Source organism: Mastigoproctus giganteus, chromosome 4 (assembly GCF_048544385.1).
Source record: "Mastigoproctus giganteus isolate SK-2022 chromosome 4, ASM4854438v1, whole genome shotgun sequence".
Lineage (NCBI taxonomy): Eukaryota > Metazoa > Arthropoda > Arachnida > Uropygi > Thelyphonidae > Mastigoproctus > Mastigoproctus giganteus.
Window position 1 is genome coordinate 175,866,681 of NC_143578.1, and position 25,490 is coordinate 175,892,170.

The following is a 25,490-nucleotide window of genomic DNA, read 5'->3' on the forward strand; positions in this document are numbered from 1 at the left end:
CAACATTGTATGACACACGCAGGAGACAATTCTCCGTGTGCCATCTCCTAACGGAAGCAGCCGACCACTACAGCAAATGTCTCTCCGTCTCTGGTAGCTCTGAACAGCTGCTCGGAGTTCAGTCCCGTCCAATTTTTTATGTTATCTAACCATGATACGAGTCCTTCTCCCAGACTTTCTTCTTCCCTCCATTCTCCCCTCAACAATTAGTGAAATTAGATTGGTTTTTCGCATCAGGTGTCCAAGTTACTCCGCTTTTGTTTTCTTTACGTTCTTTAGCAATTCACCAGGGGCTCACATCTGGTGAGTATGGGCTTGGCACACCCAGGGTCCTGAGCTGGATATCATCATTCTTCTCTTTCTTGGTGATTCCCTTCTACTTTTGACACTCTTCTCTCTCAGGGTAACTCGGGAATTTTTTTGGCTGGTGCAGTATAAGTCTCAGGCTTCCTTGCACCATATAGCTAATAATAATAATAAATGTATCACCAGTTTTTCCAATTCTCTGCAGGATACTCTCGTTGGTTACCCTTGCTGTCCGTAGTATCTTTAACATTCTTCAGTTATGTCCACATTTCAAATGCTTCTAGTTTCTTGGAGGTATTAACAGCACCATACAACAAACTCACCAACGTAACATATTAACAAGCGGATGAGACGTTACATCATTCCATCGAGCAGGAGGAACGAAATGGTACAGAAATAATTTTTTAACACTACAGATTTTTATCTGTAGTGTTACAAAAGTACATACGGATTTAATTTACTATTGTCCAAAGATGTTTGAATATCTTTGCTATGCAGTGTATGCTTGTGGGCAAATGGAGCAGAGTAGAATAAATAGTATACTTTATTCAGTTAGCACACCGTAATGCTGAATATTCATGAGTTTTAAATTAAAACCTCGGACATACAGATTCATATTCTAAAATAACAAGCTCGAATTCACGAATTATGTAATTATGGCTGGAGTTTTAATCTAAAACGCATCAATACTCAAGATTACGGTGTGCCAACTGAATAAAACAGCATCTCAAAGGGCATTCAGACATCCCTTCGAAAATAGTAAATTAAATCTTTATGCAATTTGAGAGCACTGCAAATTTAACTAAACTAAAGTACAGGTAACAGTACTTACAGAGGTTTAAATAGTGAATGCCAAATTAACACATTGGCACCACATCCAGGATTAAATTACAAAAACATTGCCCCACGGTTCCAAGATAGGCTTCGTAATCACACAGAACTCCCCCCCCCCCCCCCCCCCCAATTCCATACCTTAGGTGAAACTGACCATGCAACCCCACAGCACCTGGAAAAGTCACTGTGTACGACGTTGTTTTGAGAGGGGAGGAAATTAAGCCAGACAATAGTCGAGATACGTATCCAACAGACCAATAACTCATAAGTAGGGGGAAACGGCGATCCAAAAGACTATTATATTATTTCCATCTACATCTCTGTAACCAGTGATAGAGACCTATGTATAAAGAGGAGTGGCGGTAAATCAATAGATGTACCTCCACTATCCGCAGAGAGTTCCGCTTCGTTTGGCTTCCGTTGTAGATCTGTAAAGCCCACAAGCGAATATATACCATGTATAAGCATCACACACATTCTTTAAAGTCTGCCCCTGTCATAATTAATCAGGTCATCATGCATTGCGATGACAGAACCGAGAATTCATTTTGTTGGTGCCGCATCCATTGTTTATCCAAAATATATATATTTGGTAGGGGGGAAAAATGTACATACAAGAGTTCCGATTTACGTCATTTTTTTTATTTTAAAACATTAAATTCTAAAATTAAAAACTCTTCTCTCCCTTGGTCAAGACTATTATAAAGAATAAAATCTCAACAACAGTGACTTCTTGTTTTTGCCAACACTCCGGATCATCCTGAAGAACTATATGACTAACTAAAACTTGTTGTAATGTCAACAAATGGGCCAGCCTGACGACCTATATTACAATCTACAACGTTGCAATATCAACAAACGCGACTTCTTTGCTGCAACAGATGAACCAAGGGTGATAGCGAAATTCAAAGACTATTATTCCCGGCATGCGACAACTGATCATTGATACGGACTACGGACGGTGTGACATGATGGAAGAAAGCCACTCGAGCTACGACGAATGGTACGTGGCAGCATACAAGCCGGAGTGCGTTCACAGTGTTGAGGAACTTGCCAATGTTCCCGAAATTCAGTTACATATTGTGGAACTGGCAAATGAGATTCGCTTCGATGAAGCGAATATAGGTAACGTGGTGGAGATACTGGAATCACACGAAGCCATCTGACTGAGCTGGAGCAACAGAAGTTAAGGGTGCAAAAGATAGAGGAAATACAGCCAGCACTGCAAGTAGAAAGCCGGTTCCTTTTTTTTCTATCAGCAGAACCAGTATTCCTGAGTTTGGAAAGAAATATACTCACTGTCGACTGATTAAAAGACACTTTATAAGTAATATGACGGGAAGAACATCCTTCCACACATAAAACAACAACAGCACTCTTTCTTCGTGGTGTCAACTGCACGTAACTCGCAATATCCTGACACAGAGAAATAGAGTGGGCTAGTAAATCAGAATGTCTTATAATGGGGGATTTTAACTTCCCAGATATTGACTGGAACTTGTGGGTTGGTCACCAACACACTAATAAGACTTTTGTGGATTTATTGGATGATTGTTTTCTGCAGCAGCATGTTCGAGAGGCAACCAGAGAGGGTAATACTCTTGATCTGGTTATCAGCAGTGATCATTCGTGTATTAAGAATTTGCAGATAAAGGAACCACTAGGTGGCAGTGATCACAGTGTACTGATGTGGAATTTACTTAAAGATATAATTACCATCAGAGGTAAAGGAAAGGGTTTTTGCTTTCGTAAAGGTGAGTATAGTAGTCTCACACAGTTTTTAAATTCTGTACAGTGGGATCAACTAACGATGTTACCAACAGTAAATTCTAAGTGGGAAGCATTCAAGGAATTAATCGTGGATGCTACTAAAAGTTTCATACCTATTAAGAAATATTGTTCGAGGTTTAGGCCTAAATGGTTATCAAATGAACTAATGAGACTCCTGACAGAGAAGAAAAATGCATGGGATGCATATAAATTATCAAGCGACTCAGAAGCCTATGACAGATATAAGCTAGTCTGTAATCAGGTCACAAATGAGGTTAGGCAGGCGAAGGCACATTATGAGAAATCTTTGGCAAAAGATGCTAAGAAAAACAGCAAGGATTTCTTTACTTATATAAACTCTAAAAGGAAGGGGATGAATCTGATTGGTCCACTGGATATCGATGGTTCGGCTGTTGATGATCCTGCTCAGACAGCAAAAAAACTGAATGAGTATTTTGCATCTACATTCACACATGAGGAGTTATTAAGGTTTGAAAATGGCAGAAGGTTATCAAATTTAAACAGGGTGCTTAATGATTTTGTAATAACTGAGAGCAAAGTGGAGGAGAAATTGTTGAAGTTAAACATAATAAAGGCACCTGGGTGCATGGGATCTATCCAGTTATATTAAAGGAGGCGGCAAAGCAACTAAGCAAACCCTTAGCCATAATTATGAGAGAGCATCCCTGGACTCAGGGGAGGTCCCCACGGACTGGAGATGTGCAAATGTATCCCCAATTCACAAAGGGGGATTGAAGGGTGACACGAGTAATTACAGACCAGTTAGTTCAACTTCTGTTCCGGGGTAAATAATGGAGTCACTGGTTAAAGATGCATTGCAGGATCATCTAGATAAGACTGCAGCAATAATTCAGACACAGCATGGGTTTGTTAAGAGAAAGTCTTGTCTGACAAATTTCATAGGATATTATGATGTGGTTACAAAGGAACTGGATGAAAAATATAATTTTGATATCATATATTTGGATTTCAGGAGAGCTTTTGACACTGTTTCGCATGGAAGACTATTGTATAAATTGGAGCAGAATGGTATTAAGGGTAAGTTGCTACAATGGATAAAAGGATGGTTGAGTGGGAGAAGACAGAGGGTGGTAATTAACGGATGCTGCTCGTCGTGGACTAATGTTATTAGTGGAGTCCCACAGGGTTCGGTTTTGAGTCCACTATTGTTTTGTATATTTTTCAATGATATTGATGAAGGTATATCAGGATTAGTGTCGAAGTTTGCAGATGATACAAAGGGTTGGCTGGCAGGGTTGTTAATGGCAGTGTGCTACTGCAACAGGATCCAGATAATTTGGGCAGATGGGCTAAGAAGTGGCAACTGAAGTTTAACCTTGACAAATGCAAAGTACTGTATATGGGTAGAAGTAACCCCAGAGAAACGTACCAACTGTGTGGAACTACACTTAAGGTGATAGAAAATGAAAAAGACCTGGGAGTAATTGTGCTGTCAGATATGAAGTTTTCTGAGCAATGAAGACAGGCTGCCAGGGCAGATCATGGGGTTTTGTCAATGATATACTGTATAGGAATTTTGCTAGCAGGGAAAAGGAGGTGATTGTCCCTCTGTATAAGGCAATGGTCAGGCCATGCCTTGAGTACTGCGTACAGGTCTGGAGGCCTCATTTTAGGAAGAATAGATTTGCTTGAACGTGTACAGAGAAGGGTAACAAGATTGGTGAGGGGAATGAAGGGATCCTCTTATCAAGAGAGGCTTAAGTTCTGCAAATTGCAGTGGCTGGAGACTAGGCACCTGCGCAGTGATCTGATTGAGGTGTATAAGGCCTTGAATGGGTTGAGCACGCTGAATTCTGATGGGATCCTTCCACTTGTTCAGATTACGAACCTAAGGGGGGCATAAATTCAAAGTAAGAAAAGACAGATGCAGTATAGATGTGCGGAAATTTGCCTTTAACCAGCAGGTGGTTAATTGGTGGAACAAACTTCCATCTGTCGTTGTGGAAGTCGATAGGTTAAATAAATTTAAGGAGGAACTGGACAGGCATTTAGAGGGACTGGTGTGATTTTTTTTTTTTTTTTTGCTGATTCTGCATAAGCTCATACACTACTACTACAAGAAAGGAATGACTGCAACTCTTGCAGAGCGTGCTTATATAGCTGAAAGTAACAGCTGATGCAATATTACGTCATCACCTACGCATGTCAATCTTATCTGATGCAATCTGTAAGAAATATTGCTATATACTTACGTTATTCGGACGACAAGTACAATTTTTATGCGGTGATGCACTTTCTTTGAACACCAGTGTAGATTAAATGCAGTATTGTTAGCTTTCGACAGTAGAGAGAGAGAGAGAGAGAGAGAGAGAGAGAGAATACTTAAAAGGATATGGGAAAGAATAAATATTAGTTGTAATTGAACGGCTAAGTTAGTTTCAAGAATGTAAAACTATAGTTTTATTAAATGTTCTACAAAGTTATAGCCTCAGTAATTAATTAATACGAAGATAACTATATTTTCTTTTCTTTTCAGTTAATTACAGAAAAAGAAAAAATCAATTAATTTTAAGAAAAAAAAAATATAATGTGACTGAAATGTAACGCACTGCATACATCAATAGAAGTATGTAGGATTTTGAGACATTACTTAAGAAAAAGTTCAATCGATATCACATTTTCAGCGTACTTCGTTGATCTCTGAAAAGCTTTTAAGATCAATTATAGCCCCCCCCCCCCTCACTCTCACTCTCTCCCCCGCCCGCAGAAATCTATTCATATAAAACGAAAGTATATTTCACATATTACTCTAGAATGAAATGTTGGATCGAGACCAAAATTTTCAACCTATGTTCTTCTATTGACCTTTGGGAAAATTTCAGGCCCAGTTCCCCACGCCTGCAGAATCGGCATAAATTAAAGTATGTTTTCGCATTATCAACAAGAAAAATGCGGATTGCTACCAAATTTTCGACCATATATTCTGTTGGCCCTTGGGATGGTTGTAAGTCAATTCCGACTTCATGGCAGTGCTTCACCAGTTGCCCTTACAGAACTGTTGCTATAAATTTCGAACAGGCACCCAGATCCCTTTCAGAATTTCAATGCTTGCTTAGAATATTTTAGGAATCTTTGTAACAAGTTTTCATGTCGATGGGTTGCCTTATTTTGTTATAAATCATGAACTCTAAATCGTAAATGAATTTTAAATCACGAACTGAGCCTGAAATGGAACGCACTAGTACATTAACTAACTTCTTTTAATTGAGTAAGGGTGTTAACAACTAGAACACGAATGCCGGCGGCTGTTTTCCAGATCTATTTCATTAGTACAAAGTAATACGTAACGTATAATGAAGTATTCTGAGTTTGCCTCCAAAAATTTTATCTGATAGGGCAAAGAGGCACCAGCCTTCAGAATGCAATCAACTAAATTATTTAAACACTCATTTCTGACCTCTGAAAATCAATTTTAAAATTTTATGATAGGATCTTGGATCGACAGAGGCAGAAAAAAAAAAAAAGTTCCCCTTCTTCTCAAATGCTTATTCAATTGATCCTTGATAAGGATAACTGGCCAATTTGTCAGTCAAAGTCTACCGCCTGTTAACGAAGTACTCTATATTAAATTTACATGAGATGTCTCTGCACATGATTAATTACGTTGGAACTGAGAGGTGAAAAAATTCAGCACGGCTGCTATTTATAGTATACTCTTAATTTCAATGATACTGTGAATGGGGATCTAATAGAAACGAGATAATGTTCATGCAGTACTTTCTCCTACAATGAAAACTAATTTTCAATTTAATCTGCAGTCCCATTTTTTCTATTACTGGAACAAAGGCCAATTAACCAATATGTGCATATTACTACGAACAACAATAAAATATTTAAAATCTTTTTTTTGTTAAGGAAAAAGGGTGGTGCTCACACAAAAGTACTGTATCCAACTATACCCGTACGAATATGAGCACTACAGTATTTGTAGTTCAATAATAAAAGTGGAATGATGTTAATTTTCGGAACAAGAATGATTAAATCTTTTACAATCAAAAATAAAATACTACTTGAGTTGATTGCTCCTTTAGAATTAACTTCCAATTACACGTCTTTGATGCATCTCTCTGATGATGTCCCATAATGTTGATCGTAATGAATGTCAGTTCGGTAAAGGTGCTCGTATTCCCAGTATTATTCAATTTTCTTATCTTTTGTATGGAAACAGGTTTTTTTTTTTTTTTTTTTTTTAAATAAGCGTTCTTATGTTTTCAACGTAGATTCCTGAATGTAATTCCAATGGAATCTCATTTTTGCATCATGTTAATTTTTTAATTCTATTTTTGATAATACTATATCGAACTCGTCTTTCACATTACTATAGAATGTTATAACCCAGGGTGGCTTTTAGCCTTCTCGTGGTGGAACATCGTTGAGAAGGCTAAGGCCCACCCTGGGTTATACATAATCCTGTAATGCTTTTTTAACCAGTGACTCCATTATTTTCCCTGGAATAGAAGTTAAAAACTAATGGGTCTGTAATTATTTGTGTTACTCTTTGATTCCCCTTTGTGAATTGAGGATACATTTGCACATCAGCAGTCCATGGGGACCTCCCCAAAGTCTAAATCGAACGCTCGATTTTATCTATACGCAGCATGGAATTTTTATATTTCTTCTGCCGACATACGGTATTCAAAGTTTACTACACGGTGTACAGAATACAGGATTTGGATGACAGAATCACTCTAGTATACCCAATGAGAAACGAACATCACTGACTGACAACATGCCGTCCAATCAGATACCTGTGGAAAAACAGCTATGGAAAATTTTCCACAGTGATTCACCACAACCGTCATATATGCGTGTCATTAACAAGTAACTATAGTTGTTACTCTTCTGGTTCTACATGATTTGCAACAGCGTACACAGAAAAATTATTTATACTGTAAAACCTCATTTACACGAGTTCAATCATGTACGTCGATCTCGTCACTTATATGCTATGTATTAACCCCAGGGGCTCAACATCTGGTGAGTATGGGCTTGGCACTTCCAGGGTGGTGAGCTGGTTATCATCATTCTTTTCCTTCTTGGTGATTCCCTTCTACTCTTGACACACTCTCTCTCTCTCTCTCTCTCTCTCTCTGGTAACTCGGGAATTTTCTTTTTGGCTGGTGCAGCATAACCCTCAGGCTTCCTTGCACCATATAGCTAATAATAATAATATGCGTTGTGTTGTATTCCACTGCCAGATTTATGCTAGATAGGCTTGCTTTTACGAGTCCCGGATGACCTCCATTCCTCTCATGAAGCTTCAAGTACCCTCCTTTCTCGTACTCTATGGCACCCAGTGTTTTCTTGCATGTGTGTGACGTAAGAGGCGCGCTGCCGCCAGCACGCAACACCTACATAACAGTACAGTACATATGACACCCACGTTGGTTACCGTTTTAAACTCTCAAGGTGTTGTTTAGTTCATTGTGCAGTAATTCGATTATTTTTATTTCTCGCAACGCTTACCTACACCAGTCGCACCGACCATTACTCACACCACAAAATGAGGTAATATTGTTGTACGTATTCTATACCTTATAAAGCCCTCTGACCTCATGCGGCCGTTACGGAATATAATATATATACACTATAAGTAACTGCAATAGAGAGTACATACCCATACAAGTACGTCCAGCAAGGCTTACTTTAGTGAAACAAAAGAATAAATAAAAAGAAATACAATAAAATGCTCGGACCGGAAATTAAGCTCGAGATGATTTAAACAAAAAAAAAGATGCAATAGTTTTAAGAATTAACACAAATACTGACCATAAACATAATTAACAACTTTATCTACGCTTTAGTGATTCACCTTGTATCAGAGCTTTGCAGCTCACAGCCAGGCCAGAGCAAATCAGGATGACTCTACTGAATTTCCAAAACCGAAAAGAGATCTTAATGACGATAATACACGTCGAAATAAATTTTCAATGCTGAGGAGGCGAGTTTGCTCAAATTATCGGCATAATAGAAATGTCTTAATTGATTTCCACTATACTCGTATCACGATTATGGAAAATCACAGCATTATGAAAATAATCATTGGATGATGAATGACATATGAGGGGGTCTAGATGCAAAACTCGCCAAGTCCCATTTCTTTTGTAATTGAGCTATGCGTACCATATGAATCTTCGGTTAAAATTTATCAAAAATGTTACTTGAAAAAAATATGCAAAATTCATCAAATATAGTATAAAATCTAACGAAAAATTTTAGTTTGGATATAAAACTATCCAAGCTCAGACACTAGTTGAGGTTCGAAATTCAAGTCCTCCATTACAAAAGGAATAGCACTCGGCGAGTTTTGCATCTACACCCCTCATATACAGTATATATATATATATATATATATATATACACTGTATATGAGGTATAAAAAAAAATATATATATATATATATATTTTTTTTTTTTTTTGGTAGTTGTTGGCGCATAGGCTTCTGTGGCCATAATGCACCTCCCAAAGTTTTTGCAGTACTTTGATCCAAGCCCGAGGCGGGAAACGAACCCGGGACCTTTGGGTTGCCAGGCAGGCACTTTACACACCCGGCTAGGCCAGTCGGCATATACAGTATATCATTCTATTACTCCCATCACTAGTTTTCACTATGAGCACAGGCAGACGTGTACATACATATATACATAAATTACTAAGAGAAAATGTGCTTTGTATTTGGGCGATGAAAGACAGATAGAGTCTTCCTTTTGTAGCAATGAATGCTCTAAAAATATTATTGTAGTTCAGTATTATTATAAATCTTGAGTAAGTAACCAATCGTCTTTACTTTTCTCTAATTTTTATTTAGTACATTATCCATAATATCGATATGACGCTTATTTTATTACATGGTTTTAGGAAAATGCCAGCAACATCCCCCCCATCCCCACCACCACGTGTTATTAAATCCAATTCGTGCTATATCTAATCGCGTAATATTCAGGTTAAATTCTGAGCATAGAATTAAAAGAAAGATATGTTAGTTTCCACATGAAAAACCTACTGTAGATGAAAAATGCAGTCAACTTCCCGTACGTAACTAATGCACATGTATTCAGTTTAAAAAAAAAAAAAATCCATTTAATACCAATATTTATTGTGAAATCCCTTTTGAGAAGCTTTGGCTTATGTATCCTCCTTTCTCTCTGAAATTATATACTTAAACGTGTTACGAAAACACAATCCACCCACCAAAAACAAGCAAAGTGATTAAGTATTTCTGTGAGCGACTACACGTTATGATTATATAAAATACCATTATATGGATACGCTTTTAATATAAATATAACTTCACAACGAGCAATACTCTGTCCACACTAGTATCTCTATGGTTACCACACAGCACACCTTTTAGGTCAATGCACACTCGATTTCGGTTTTCTAGACAAACGACGTTGTTAATCAGACCATGAAAGAGATCGAGGTGCCTTGACATTCGCATTTTCCAGGAATACTGACGAGAAGGGGGAAAAAAGTGAGATAAAGAAAAAGAAAAGTACATCACTGCAACTAATGAGCCCCTTCGAAAGGGCAGTAACCTCACACACTAAAATTTTGGACAATAACTCACATTTTCTAAGAAATGAAATAACATGATTTTCATATCGACCAGAAATCAAAGACCGCTTGTTTCGTTACTCAGGGACGAATGTTGGTGCAACAACTGCAATGATGTAACGTCATTTCAAATTTACAGAGGTCAGTAACAATAACAAAAACATCTCGTGAATTCGTTTGATATTATCGGGCTTTTATTATTAATGTCGCATGATAATTGTTATTTGCCTTCACGTCGGTAACCGAGTGATCAGGGTAAAAGTACAGAACAACAACGGCAAAGTGTTAGAAGAATACCACAAAATACGGAAATATTTTTATTATCTGTTGTTGTAAACACCCCTGCTACTAAATGGCCATCTCGGAATATAAACCAAAAATGGAATGTTTCTTAAAGTAATTTAATATGTTACTTTAAGAAACATTCCATTTATCTTACGAGATGATACAAAAGCAAAAATAAAATTTAAAATACTACTATTTTAATGAATTAAAAAAAAAAAAAAAAAAGTGTCAGTAATCAACTTGTTCGCAGAAATTCCCAATAGTTTTTACTCAATAATCGGCTTTGTTTCTTTAGCTTTCTTATACTGAAGATTCTGTTCTGGTATTGATACTTTCAAATGCATCCTTATACACTCCAAGAGCATCATTTATGGACAATTAAATTCGGAATGGATCAGCTTTAATCTGAAATAATTATAATTTAATACGAACTAAAAATATGCAGGCAAGGAGAGTACCTTCGAAAAGTTTTATATGACACTTTATGAGTAATGTATTAAATGAAAAATAAGCAAAGTCAAGAATTATAGCCTGCAGATAATCATCTGGACAGTTCAAAAAATTTCGTGCACGTTTTGGATTTCATTTTCGGAGAAATGTGGTTCTGTTATTTCATCCTTGTTTCTGATGGAAAGCAAAGCAAAGCAAATCTTGGAGCAGGCCAAATTCAACAATGCGCTGCTCAAAAACGTATGCCTCAGTAGGGAACTTTCTGGAAATAAACATTTGTGGCTGTACGGAATTTGGATTAACAGAAGAGGAATGTTGTTGTTGTTATTTGGTTTTTTAGGAGCATTAGCAACTAAGGCCATATTGCTCCGGTGCGGTGGTCATTCCCTGACCTTTCCGCATGTTCCGTATTTGGTGGTGACGGGCTCGAACCCCGGTCTAATCAAGAAGCGTGTGCTACGCACTGCTGCTCCTTCCCACCTGGCTACGGAGGCGCCTAGAAGAGGAATACTTTCAAGAAGAGTAAAGTTTCAATACTTTCAAGCTGTGTGCCTGTGTCTGCAAGTCACATTATGAGTGTCATATTTGTTTTGATCTGTGCATTATGTTGTGCCTTGTTTATGCACAAACAAGGCACAAAATGGTGCCCCTCGTATGATATGATTTTTTTCCGGATCCGCCACTGAGTGTGATGCATCAGTTCTGTACGTAGTAAATTAGCGAAATGAAGAATGGTTAAATCTAAAGGATGCGGTTTACAAATTAAAACCCAAAAAAATAAGACTGGCATATGTATATTTATTGTTTTTAAAAAAAATTTGAATATTATTAATGAACTTTAACTGGGTCGTTCTATGCTTTAATTCATTCTTTCATAATTACTCTGTGTGCGGGTGGGCGTGTGTGTGTTATATTTAATCGAGTCCTCCGTGACTATATAATGGTTTCGCTACTTGTAACTCGTTTGGAGCGGTTTGAGTTCGAAGTCCCGTCGGAATCCGGAGGAATTCTCTAAAGACGTCTTCAATCTGGACTGCTGTACTTCTGCAGTCAGGCTGAGGGAATGTTATTATTATTCCTGTGAATTATCCCAAGTCCAGGTTTTTCAGCGCGCCCAACATGTAAATTGACCAGTGAAACTCTAAATGAATGGAACTTCCGCTCATAAAAGGTGAATGTGGATGACATTTGTATGATCGATTAGCGGAAGGGCCAAAACTTTCCACTTGCTCTAAGGTAATTTAGCAACACGTAGCTACATCAATGCTCAGGATTCCCATACGAAACAGGATGCTTCCCCCCCCCCTAGTTCAATTGAGTAGTTGAGACCGTGCTTGCTTATCTGCTTCACAAATGGGTGAGATATAATTTTTTAGGTTTAGCATGCACTTAGTCTGGAAAAAAAAAAAAAAAAAATTCTACCCCTTTGGATATCTGGGGAATCAACATAAGACTGTCTGAATTACTGTTAGTTCTGCAATGTATATTAGTGTATAATTTGTTTGATAGCCGTTGAGCAAGTAGGCCACACGAAACGACTTTTGGTTTTCGCTGGTATCTTGTGGAATTTATGACCATGAAAACCAAGCCAATGAACTATACGGGCAAAGCAAGCAGTTATGGTTTGGTTTTATTGGCACAGCAGCAAATATGGCTATAATGCGCTGCAGGTACATTTTAAACAATGCTACTGACATCTAGAGCCCATGTGTTCGGTTTTCTAAGGGCGTCTTCAGGATCAGTATCCGTCAATTTTTCTGACTTTCCAGATCGTGGTTTAAATGTTTGCTCGCTGTCGTTCCTCCATCTTTACACAACAGTGGCGATCAAGTTGAAAAAGGTCCACGTGGTCCGCTGTAGCATCATTCAACAAATTACCAATTTGGCAACCGACATTTACATCACTCTGAAACTCGATAAGCATCTTACTTCGACCAGTATTAGCTACACGTATAGTTCTGAGAAAAATAGTGTACTTCAATCAGTTACAGTTCCAGCACTCTAATTGCAATTGGTAAACCACTTAGTTTCTTTGAGTAGATAGAAGTTTGTTTGGTTACTAAATTCTAGTACATATAACAGTTCTGAAACAATGATCACGTAAAAATTCAAGCGACATTTGTTTTCCAAAATCATTTCCGTGATGTTACGACAACTAACACTACGTGGGCAGTGTCGCCATCTACCGACAGCAATAACACACAAGCATACAGATAATGCCTATAATCACTTCCTTATGGAATAAAATCAATTCAAATGGTACAAAAAAAAAACAATTTTTAAAAAAATAAAGTAAACAAATAAGTGTGATATATTTTTTAATTCTTTTTTTTTTTTTAATACTGGAGTGAACTTAGTCGTTTTATGTCGTGTGAGTGAGGGAGAGAGAGAGAGAATTATAGTTTAATTAACCAGATATTACCACTGAAGACTATACTGACAATTATAAATTCATTAATTTTCCAATTAGAAACAAAGTGCAACTCAAAGGCTTATTAATTAAACTAATTAATTACATCACATTCGTCTGAAGGAAAAAAATCAAGTTTAGTATCAGAAATTTTTTTTTATGTATTTATATAAGAAGATACAAAGATGTAAAATTGCATTAATACACATAAAACATATTGTATATGACTATTCAAATCAAATATGTTAACAACCGAAACACTAAAAGATGTAAACTAAAGTTTAAAGAAATAAACACGTTTAGCTAAGGCATTACAAGGCGCCTCCGTAGCCAGGTGGGCAGGAGCAACACGCTCCTTGATTAGACCGGGGTTCGAGAGGATGTGGAAAGGTCAGAGAATGACCAACGCATATCCCCGGAGCAATATGGCCTTAGTTGCTAATGCTCCTAAAAAAAAACCAACCACACCAACCAAGGCATTACACACATTAACCTGCACCAGTTTTTAACTTGTTCTGACATTCTGAGGCCGCGATTAATTAAGAAATATGCTCGAAATTTAATCGACAATAAAAACCTTCACTTTTTTTTTTTTTTTCTTTTAAATGTGTGTGTGTGTGTTTAACAGCTAGAATATTTAGGCTTAATTTAAAAAAGTAAAGTATCAAACGGAACGGCGTTCGGGTAAGCTCCAATCAAATTACAGCACTGCTGTATATCCATAAACTAATACACTTCCTAATTTTTCCGTTATAATGACAAACAGTTTGTCAGTATAACAGCAAAATACATTTGCAAAGTTTGTATATAAACTTATATTTTTATCAATATTAATATGCAGGCAGTGACAATGTAGAACGTAATGGAGAATACAAGATCCATATATATATAGTAGTTAAACACCAGTTTCCAGTTCTGATGAGTTATAAAGCGTATTATTAGTAATCCAAATAAGCTGATCGTAAATATTTCATATAATGTAATTCCATCATAAAACTGCCTCATGCATAAAGTAAATATTATAGTTTCATATTAACCAAAAAGGCTATTAAACTTTCTTTATGATAGGCACCATTGGGCAAATTTTTTTCTGGTAAGGAGAAATACCCCACTGTTCTTTGGAGTCATCTAGGATCAATGTGAGTAATTATCAATTTTCTATAAATATTTATGTTTAATCATCTAAATATGAACATCTTTCTTAATGGTTTACTTACCTTCGAAGGCCAACGTAACGACTTAATTTGTTCACGTTCTATAAGTGCCCGTGTCATTCTAAAGAAACCAAATCATAATACTATCGAAGGAAAGACTAAAAAATCAATTTCCCAATTTCTCAGATTTAATGGTTGAATTCAGCTTTCTTTGTGGCCATAAGTTTGAGACCACCTAGTTCTCTAATAATTTTCTAATAATGATCATTCTTTTATTCTGATTTATGTTCACTTGAGGTAGAATTTATTCCTCTTTTGTCGCATTTATACTTATTATGATATACAATAACAGTAATACACATTAGTCATTTTGCGATTCTGCCCTTTTCCGATTTAAAATTTGCACATAGCTTTGTTTCTTTTCAAATTTTTAAGTATATTTCTGATGAACTGTGAAAGAAAAACCACCGAATCACTAAACTATATCGCTGCTTTAATACAAAACTAAAAACTCGTACGCAATAAAAATTTATCTTAATTGGGTATATTTGGTAATTTGGGTGAAAAGTAAATTTTAGAAATATCAATTAATATAACGCATGACCGGAACTTGAATAAGTTCAATTTTCAAAGATTTAAGTTCGAATGTAAAAGCGACTGTAAAACACCGGGCCTTCTCTTTGTGAGCAACATTTCCGTGTTGATTATAATGTATAATCTTGTGTTCACAACTAATTAACACATATTCATATGTTCGGCCACTGCAGAATAACCACTAAACTAATAACGCGGTGGCCCTTGCCGAGTGCGCGCAGCGGTTTGAACGCGCCTTGGCAGGAATGTCACCACATTTTCGAAATACATTCATCGAGTCCTCTCATAGATTGGAGGAATTTATGAAGAACTCTTCAATCGGGGCGGTGGTTAGCCAATCTCAAAGCGGTGAAGTAGAGTTTCCCCTATAAGTTATTCAAACCCCGCAAACGTGCACTTATACAGACATAACATACTGGCGCAATATGACCTTAGTTGCTGATGCGCCATAAAAGCAATAATTATCTATCAGCTATGGAGTAGCAAAAAAAACGGGCATAAGTCAAATATAGAAAAAAAAAAAAAAAAAAAAACGCTGGAAACGACTACACAATCAAAAATAGCTTACCTGTCAAGTCTGGAACGGATGAGGGACTTGCAGAAAGCAGACCGACAGGTTAGTTTTTTATTTCACTACTGATCAGTCACAGAAGGATAGGTTGCATGACACCTGAAAAGAAAAAAAATAAATAATATATTTATTTTATTTAATACATACAGAGTGGGGAAATTTTTAAAAAATAAAGAAACACAGCAGTGAAATGAATAATATAAAAATAAATACTAAACAGTGTCTCGCATAAACACAGCAAAAGCAAATAATGAGAATAGAGTATATAATTAGAAATTAACGATTAAATGGTGAAGGCCAGTATCAAACAGTAAAAGTAGATGAGAACAGAACAGTGTAATAAATTTTATAAAAAATGCCAGAAGCCTCAATGACTAAGTGAAATATCACATGTATCCGACAGTAAACTAGTTGAATGAGAAGACGCGGAAGCCAAGGATATGGAAAAATAATGCAAGAAAGTAAAAACAAAATGAATAAGAAATAGGACAAACAGCATGTGTAAAAATAAGAAAAGAAACAACAGTGAAAAGAAACCAAGCAAAGGTATAACTATGAGTAGAAATGTTGGAATTAACTTTGAATGCAAATATGATAAGGGCCTTTAGTGGCCTTGACCAAAAGTCAAAAAGTAAATATTAATACTATAGTAATATTGCTGTCTCCTTTGTGAGAAGATATGAGGCCAAAAACCTAAGCTCATAATATGAAAATTTAATGGCAAAAACTACGAAAAGTAAAAATGTTATAACAATAAATAGAGTACAGTGCAATGGAGAAATGTGAAGAATGGACAAACAGAAGATTGAATTAAAAACAGAAATCACAATGGATATAGATAATTGGGAATTCAAAAATAATAATGCTCATCGTTACTATAACAAATTCCAATGCAAAAATAACGAATTTTGACGGGTAACAATGCACCAACTCCGCCATATTTCAATTGAGAAAAAAAAATTCACTGTTGTTGAAGTTAATTTTCTATAAATCAGTGAAATGGCCACATGAGAAAGTTGTAGAAAATATGCAAAGCTTAAGTAACCATGATTCGATGGTTCGACTGTTGATGATCCTGCTCAGACAGTAAACAAACTGAATGAGTATTTTGCATCTACATTCACACATGAGGAGCTATTAAGGAAGGAAAATGCCAGGTTATCAAATTATAGCAGGGGGCGTAATGATTTTGTAATAACTGAGAGCAAAGTGGAGGGAAAATTGTTGAAGTTAAACATAACAAAGGTAACTGGGGTGGATGGGATCTATCCAGTTATATTAAAGAAGGCGTCAAAGGAATTAAGCAAACCCTTAGCCATAATTATGAGAGCATCTTTGGACTCAGGGGAGGTCCCCACGGACTGGAGTTGTGCCATTGTATCCCCAATTCACAAAGGGGGGGATTGAAGGGTGACACGAGCAATTACAGACCAGTTAGTTAAACTTCTGTTCCGGGTAAAATAATGGAGTCACTGGTTAAAGATGCATTGCAGGATCATCTAGACAACGCTGCAACAATAATTCAAACACACACCATGGGTTTGTCTAGGGGAAGTCTTGTCTGACCAATTTAATGGATACTATGATGTAGTCACAAAGGAACTAGATGAAAAAATAATTTTGATATCATATGTACTTGTATCTCAGGAAAGCTTTTGATACTGTTGCACATGGAAGACTACTGTACAAATTGGAGCAGAACAGTGTTAAGGGTAAGTTGCTACAATGGATAAAAGGGTGGTTGAGTGGGAAAAGACAGAGGGTGGTAATCAATGGGCGCTGCTCTTCGTGGACTAATGTTATCAGTGGAGACCCACAGGGTTCGGTGTTGGGCCCACTGCTTTGTATATTTATCAATGATACTGATGAAGGTATATCAGGCTTAACGTCGAAGTTTGCAGATGATACAAAGGTTGGCAGGGTTGTTAATGACAGTAATGGCAGTGTGCTACTGCAACAGGATCTAGAAAATTTGGTCAGATGAGCTGAGAAGTGGCAACTGAAGTTTAACATTGACAAATGCAAAGTACTGCATATGGGTAAAAGTAACCACAGAGGAACGTACTAACTGTGTGGTACTACACTTAGGGTGGTAGAAAATGAAAAAGACCTGGGAATAATTGTGCAGTCAGATATGAAGTTTTCTGAGCAATGCACACAGGCTGCAAGTGCAGGTCATGGGGTTTTGTCAACGATATACAGGAATTTTGCTAGCAGGGAAAAAGAGGTGATTATCCCTTTGTATAAGGCAATGGTCAGGCTACGCCTTGAGTACTGCGTACAGGTCTGCGGACCTCATTTTAGGAGGGATGTAGATTTGCTTGAGCGTGTACAGAGAAGGGCAACAAGATTAGGAGGGGAACGAATGGGTCCTCTTACCAAGAGAGGCTTAAGTTCTGCAAATTGCAGTGGCTGGAGACTAGACACCTGTGAGGTGATCTGACTGATGTGTATAAGGCCTTGAATGTGTTGAGTTCACGCTGAATTCTGATGGGATTCTTCCGCTTACTCAGATTACGAACCTAAGGAGGCATAAATTCAAATTGAAGAAAGGCAGTTGTAGAATATATGTGCGGAAATTTTCCTTTAGTCAGCGGGTGGTTAATTGCTGGAACAAACTTCCATCTGTCGTTGTGGAAGTTGATAGCTTAAATAAATTCAAGGAGGAACTGAAATGGTTGTGTGAAGTTTGTTTTTTTTTTTTTTTTTGGCTGATGCTACATAAGCTCATACGCTTGCTTTCTTGCATCACATGCCTCTATTACTAACTGTCTACAGAACAAGAAAAATTCAACACATCAAAAATTCAATATCAGCACTTTCGCTCGAATGTCTCGAATATTTTTTTATGTAATTTAAATTCTTCCTCTAATAACCGCTGTAAGCAATTTTGATAAGTATGGTATTAAGTCGGTCATCTCTGTTATCCAATATCGCAATACAAAAATTTGATAGAAATTCCTCACAATAGTTAGGCAGTTCACTGGCGCCATCTTGTGGGAGTCTAAATCACAAAATTCAATACTACAAGGTATTAACGGATTTTGTGTGTGAATAATTTCATGGATTTCTTAGTTTTATTTCTTAAAAATAAATAAATAATACTAATAATATAAGTAAATAAAACATGTTATTATTAAAGTTGCTCGTTTTGAAATTTCAACCGAAGCATTCTTATTTATGCAATAAACGTGCGCGGTGGTGCACATCAAATAAGAGGAAGTTATGTTTGTATGTAAATAACGATTTGTGTAAATTCTTATGACCGAAGCGCGTTCTGTATACATTCGGTACAAGTGTCAATAATATGAGAAACGCACGGGATTCATATCGGTTATTTTTAAGTTAGACTAGGTAATACAGAGTCGATTTTTCGATTTGTAAATAAAAATTTTGCCTAATCAACTGCTTTTTTCTCAGTGGGAAAATTGTTTGTTGTTTTCGGTTCAGTCCCAAAACATCATCTCTGTACCTCTGAAACGAGCATATGCTGATTTCATTTGAAAAAAAAAAAAAAAAATTGTGTTGTTCCCTCTTCAGTATGTAAGAGGCTGGAAAACAGTATAGTTGTTTCACACCTGCTTATGCTACAACCGGTATATTTGTTTTTATTTATGTTTCAAATAAAATCGGTTTACATTCGTTTCTGGAGTACAAGAGCACGTTTTTAGACTAAACTGAAGAGAGACAACAACTTTCCCATTGAGGGAGTGAGAGAGGGGAAAAAAAGGCAGCTAATTAGACAAAATTTAAGTTTAGAGATCGTAAAATAGATTTAATATTTAACACAGTTTTACCATCAAATTCAAAAACTTCAACCAAAATATGATAAAAAGATTGAAACATCCTGTATACAGATGAAGGAATATATGCATGTAGGTATTAGAAAAATAAACTCATATGAGCAAAGAGAGAGCATTAAGCTCATAAAACAAGTAGCCAGGTAAGTAGGTTGCCGTGAGCCGACCGGGCTAGCCGGGTGGGTAAAGCCTGCCTGGCAACCCAAAGGTCGCCGGTTCGAATCCCGCCTCGGGCTTGGATCAAAGTACTGCAAAAAACCTTGGGAGGTGCATTATGGCCACAGAAGCCGATGCGCCAATAACTACCAAAAAAAAAAAAAAAAGTTGCCGTGAGCCTATGCAATGAGCAGTCCTGCATAATAATATCATTTATATAGAAATTAAATATATAAACAAAAGGCGAATTATAAAATAGTACGTTATCAAGTACAATTAAATATTAGCCAGACAATAATAAGTAGCAGTAATTATCTGTTTACAGCTAGGCCTAAAGTTGGTTGGCCCCTCAACACTGGGTATCATGATATAATTACTATAATTTAGCAGCTTGCTGGCAGAACAATTGACGCAACAATTACAGCCCTTCCCATCAACAAAAACAGGCAGCAGACAAGTACTGTATAGTACAAAAATCAAAGCCAACCATAACTCATCGGCCATTGATTAATATAATAAAACCCCTGGCATGGTGCTGTGAAGGGTATTGTATGGTCGTGGTACCTGCGTGTACCGGTGAACTATACAATAAAGATCTTATTTATTTATTTATTTAAAAAATCATGGGTGACAACATTTGGAATAGCAAAAAGGTGTAAAGTCGAGAGTTACAGACAGGAGTGTAACAGCCAGTTACACAAAGGTGAGGTGCTGGTATTGACAGTAAAGGAGAGCAATAAGAATTGTTGTTGGAATTGGGATTAACGACACAAGGGTTACTGAGGCCAAATTGTGTCTGTTCGCAATTTATTTACAGGCAACATATCGATAGAGATGATAAATTATATGCTCCTGTAAGAGTGACCGGAATTTTGATCAGATGGTTGAATGTAAGGGGAAATCAATCAGAAAATGACGGATCATGAGTTGCGTCTGACAGGATGAGCAGTGAGGTGGGTTTTCTCCCAATAATAGGGAGAGATGAGTACGATGCGTGTGTCCAATTCTGAGTCTTCCCAGTACCACTTCCTCTCGTCTGTTTCGTCGGAAGCCAGGCAGCCATAGCTTTGGATCTTTCATCTGGTAAAGTTTGTTGGTGTTAACTTTTCCAGATCTATGCCCATTTATCGTAGCGCGCTTTGCGTATGACTAACTTATAGTCAGTGTAAGGAACTTGAGGATGTTTAGCAGCAAAATCAGCACTTTCATTTCCCAGAATGGCCAGGGATACAGCAAAAGCTGACTGACTGATTGGACATTCTGCAGGAGAATAGCTGGGAATAAATGTATTTCAACGTAGGATGAGAAGAGGAGAAATTCTTCCTTATGGCAGATACAGCACTGAGAGAGTCGGTGTAAATTATGGTAGGTGAGATAGAAAGCTCAATAATCTTGCTTTTAAGTGCTAATTTTATAGCGTATAATTCAGCAGTGAAGACGCTGCATGCTACCGGTAGTGTTGCTGTGATTTTACACGATGGAAAAACTACGGCAGCACCTACCATATTGACAGTTTTCGATCCGTCAGTATAGATTTGACAGGAATGAGAGTTCAGAGTAGCGTGAGCTGAGTGCAACTGCCTGATATTGCAAGGTGGTATGGCATTCTTCCCCCATTGAAGAAAGTGAACATCGTAAGAGGCAGAAACGTACGTCCAAGGTGGAACAGGTGCAGTTGTATCCTGAATATATTCCAACTCTGAAAAAGCTCTTTAATCCTGAGTGAAGCGGGTCTATTTTCATTTGGCTTGCTTTCATAGAAGAAATCCCACCGAGTGTTATAAAGATACTCCCAACTAGGGTGCAATGGAAGACTCTGGATCTTAGCAGCGTAGTGGAGCAGTAATGTTTTCCTACGAAGATGTAATGGAGGATCATGCGCTTCAATATAAAGACTTTAGACTGGAGAAGTCCTGAAAGCGCCCAACGCAGTTCTCAATGCACTATTCTGAATCACATTAGTCGTTGTAAAGCAGTGCTCCTGGCAGAGTCATATACTGGACAACCATAATCTAGACGTGAACGGATTAAAGTTTTGTAAAGATGCAGTAGGGGATCAGCTCCCCATGACATGGACGAGACTGATCGAAGTATACTGAAATGTCTTAGACAAGTAGTTCTTAAAAGAGTGATGTGAGCTTGGAAATTTAGCTTATCTAATAATAGTCCAAGAAATTTAACGGGTGGAGAGCACGTAACTTGCAGAAGTGAGTGGCAGTGCATTTCTTTTCTGACAGACGATAACCACTACATGTAGTCCAAAGATTCTATTATGGTTATGGCTAGTTGAAGCTGCCGTTCGATCGTGTTCATACTTTTGGACTGACATGAAATGGTAACGTCGTCCGCATACGTGTAAGCTTCAACGGTTTTCTGGGATGTCCCGTGTCATGTTGCTAACCAGAATTGCGAATAGTGTTGAACTAAGAATCGAACCCTGAGGAACGCCTTTCTGCTGAATGCGAGATGTAGAGAGTATGTTTTTATAAAGGGCTTGAAATTAACACAGGCGCAAGAAATTTTGAATTATTTTTGGCAACCGTCCCCTAAGCCCCAGAGGGTAAAGATCCATAATAATACCATGACGCCAGGTAGTGTCAAATGCCTTTTCAAGGTCTAAGTTGACCATGACTAGATGCTGTTTCATAAGAAAGGCATTACGGATATGAGATTTGGCTTTGATGAACACGTCTAGAGTTGATCTGTTTTTCCAAAAACCTTTCTGCCTGATGATCAGGCAGGAGATTTTGGGATTCCAGGATCCAAGTTAGCCTTGTATGAACCATCCTTTAGAAAAATTTTTAGAAAAATTCCATATCGTGAGCGATATGGGCCTATAATTTCGAACCAGGGAAGGGTCTTTGCCTGGTTTTGGTAAGACAATAATGAAAGAACGGCGCCAGGAAGGATAGGCATTTTCAGAAAAGATCCGATTGTAGAAAAGAAACAAGATGCAGAGATCTTGTTGAAGTAAGTACTTCAACATAATGTAATGCACCATCTGGGTCTGCAGCACTATTGGAAGATCTATTTAATGATTCTTTAAGTTCTATTAATGTAAAAGGTTGGTTGTACGGAAAGGAATGGTGCGTGAAGTTGATTTTATACCGTTCTGCACCTGCTTTGATGTTTTGGAAGGAGGATGCATAAGAGGCAGAAGCTGAGATTGTGGCAAACGATTCTGCAAGTGCATTACTTCAGAAGTAGACATCTTTCACTTTCCAATGATGTATCGGAGAGGACAGCAGAACAAATTTGCCATTTAGGGCTTGAATCCTTCTCCAGACGATCCGTGTCCCGGTCTTTTGTGATTGAAGCAAAAGCAATCCACGAATCACGTTTCGCTTTTCCTTTTCGTGTAATTTTTTGGGCTTTAGCTTTAAGTCTTTTGTAAGCAATTACGTTACTGGTGGTAGGATACTTGTGGAAATTATTCCAAGCACCATTTTTATCCTGTTTAGCCTGAAGGCAATCTGTATGCCACCAGTGATTTCGGTGAATGAGATTTTTCTTGGATTTCGGAATAGAAGTTTCAGCTGCAATCAGAATTTGATTGGTGATACATGTAGTTACTTCATCAATTGGTTGATTTTGAACAAAGTCTGTCTAGACATATTTGAGCCATCCCAGTTTGATCAGGATTTGGAATTATTCCTGTTTTTAAAAAGCAAATAATCGGAAAATGATCGCTATTATAGGGATCGGTTAATACCGATCATGTCATAATTGGAAAGATAGACGGAGAAAAAATGCACAAGTCAATTACAGAAGTAGATCCTGAAGGTAGGTGGGGGATCCAGAGTTTAGTATATTAAGATTATTGTTGTTCAAAAATGCTTCAATCAATCTGCCTCTTGCGTCCATTGCAGTGGATCCCCACAATGGATGGTGGCCATTAAAGTCACCGAGAAGACAAATTGGTGTTGGGAGTTGAGTAATGAGTTTGTCCAATTCTAAATGGGGAAATGGTATTGAAGGTGGAATATAAATAGAAACAAGGGTAATTGAAATACCCACTGCAATACGAACTGCTACAGCTGCTTCTAGGATGGTTCGTACTTGGATGTACTTGGACGGTGTGTTAGAATTGATAGGAACAGCTAATCCTCCATGGGCAGGGTACTCTGAGCAGGGTTCTATCTTGTCTGCACACAGTATAATTTGATAATTTTGGGAGACTTGAGTTGAAAAAACGTTTCCTGCAGGCATTTACTTATGGGATTGAATCGAGCGATGAAATCCCTTAAATCATCAGAATGATTGATTAGTCCTCTTCAGATCCACTCTATGATGTTAGGCATTATTTTGATTTAGGTGATTCATATGGCTGTTTTTTGTGAGCGGGGCATTTTTTACGGTCTTTTTTTGGGAATGTGGGGCGTCCAGTATCAATAGTGTCATTGGCATGAAGTTCTATGAAGGATTGCTCATAATCTGGGCGTTCATCCACTTCCATGCTGTTGGTGGGTTGTTCAATTTTCTTACATTCCCTAGTAGTTGAAGTATCAGTTGGTATACTAATTGGGGTGTTTGTGGCTTCGCTGGTTTTTGGCAGTATCTTTTCCAGTGGTTGATAAAGTTTCTTTAACCCAGTTAGCTAGTGAAGTGATGAGCGGTATTGACACATCTGTTTGAACTGCAATTGAATGATAACTTCGGGTGCGAGAGGCATAAGATGGACTAGGCATGGTAAACATAATCTGTCTGCGTGCCTCGGGATACGTAACTTTATGTTCAATTTTGTACTTTTGGATTTTATTCCCAGTTTTCCACATTTCACAAGATTTAGTCCAGGGTGGCTTCTTTTGCGGTTGGGGCAGATGGGAGTTGAGGCTGAACAATCTGCTTGTGTATGATCCTTTGATCCACAAATAGGACAGATGGCGTCACCTCTGTATGCCTGCTGTGAGTGGCCATATTTCTGGCATTTAAAAGAGCGAAGAGGATTCGGGATGTAAGGGCGAATTCGGTAGTTTAGTCAGCTTTTACTGCGGGTGGCAAATCAGTGGTGCTGAAAAGTTAAAATGATGGATCGTGTTGGTGTTGATTTCCATCTTTTTTAGTCATTATTCGTCTAGCACTAATTACCTTTTGATTCCTAAGTTCTTCAACTAATTCATTCTCAGACACTGTAAGCAGGTTCCATTCTGTGATGGCGCCCTCTGACGAATTTAAGGTACTGTGGGGAGTAACAGATACTAACAACCCACCAAATGTCGTTGTCTTTAATAGCCACTCAGAATATTTGGAGGTGGTTGTTTCAATGAGGAGGTCTCCGGATTGCATTATCTTCACCACTTGAAAAATCTATTGCTGGTGACCCAGCAATAGATTCCAAATGTTTTTGGATCGTAAATGGCAATAACTTGCCTACAGGCTGGGTGGAGAGAGAGAGCGTATAACTAGAAAGTTAGGTATGTCAGGAGACAGTGCTTCTCTTCGAAGCGTTTTAGGGTGACTGGATTCGTTATCATGAGATTCTGGTCCTGAGCTTGAAGGCTCTAAGGGTGGAAAAGTGTTAAGATCCATGATGGCTCCTTTTGGCCCTGGGGGTATCTTTA

General features: G+C 37.6%; 1 protein-coding gene across 6 annotated transcripts in view; it reads right to left on the reverse strand.

Moving 5' to 3' along the window:
- Nucleotides 1-25,490, reverse strand: part of LOC150087215 (tyrosine-protein phosphatase Lar-like) — a 1,652,393-nt gene that overhangs the window by 1,303,104 nt on the left and 323,799 nt on the right. For all 6 annotated transcript variants that reach the window (XM_090371077.1, XM_090371082.1, XM_090371081.1 and 3 more), the window contains one exon: nt 15,971-16,072. The gene's annotated coding sequence lies outside the window, so the exon portion shown is untranslated. The remainder of the gene's footprint in view (nt 1-15,970; nt 16,073-25,490) is intronic.